Source organism: Physeter macrocephalus, chromosome 17 (genome assembly GCF_002837175.3).
Source record: "Physeter macrocephalus isolate SW-GA chromosome 17, ASM283717v5, whole genome shotgun sequence".
Lineage (NCBI taxonomy): Eukaryota > Metazoa > Chordata > Mammalia > Artiodactyla > Physeteridae > Physeter > Physeter macrocephalus.
Genome location: NC_041230.1, coordinates 8943808 through 8944680, shown reverse-complemented (window position 1 = coordinate 8944680; position 873 = coordinate 8943808).

The following is an 873-nucleotide window of genomic DNA, read 5'->3' as shown; positions in this document are numbered from 1 at the left end:
CTGGTTTCGCCCCGCCTCCTGGTCTCTCCCCTTAACCTTGCCCCACACTTCTTTCCTCTGCCCCTGCTCTGCCTCCCACCGCTACTCTTCGCTCGGTCTCGGTTTCTGTTTCTCGATTTAGCTGCGCCCCCACCTATCTTCCCCAGTTCCTCTGGTCGCGTACCTGCACGTGGCTCCGCCCCCACTTCTTGCCCCGCCCCCCACTTCTCTTCGCACCGCCCCATTCTCCGTGCTTGGGCCCTGCCCAGGTACCGGGTCCTGCCTCTAGACCCGCCCCTCTCCGGATCCTGTTTCCGGACCTTCCCCACGCCACGCCCCTTCCCCTGTCCCCGCTCCTGTTTCTCGCCTGGAGCTTGCTCCTCGCTCGGCTTCTGCTCCTCTTCCCACCCCTTATAGACCCACATTTCCCCCTCATCCTGGTGGAGCTGTTCTTCCCAAGCCAGCTCCTTGCCCCGCCCCCTCCTATGGCCCCACCCCTTCTTTTTAGAGACGCTTTCTTTGCCTTGGGAACTCTCCTCGCCACTGGCCTTCCCCTCGCTCCGCACCCTCTCCTCGTCCTGCAGCTTCTCGTTCCTTGTCGGCGCTACCTTGTCCGTCAGCACTTTCTTGATCCTCACCTTCCCCCTGAACCCCGACACACCTTTTCGCCCCCTCCCTTTTCACCACCCCTTTCCATTCCCTGGACAGCCTGGCTCTACGCTCCGCCTCTTCTAGCCCCGCCCCTATTCATCGCCCCGCTTCTTCTCTTAGCCTCTCCCGGCTCCTCGTCCCGCCCTTTCTCCGCCCCGCCCCTCCTGTGCCCAGTCCCAGGACTCTCCTCCTTTTCCCCCGCCTTTCCCCTCCTCCCCCCCCCCCCCCCCCCCCCCCCCCCTC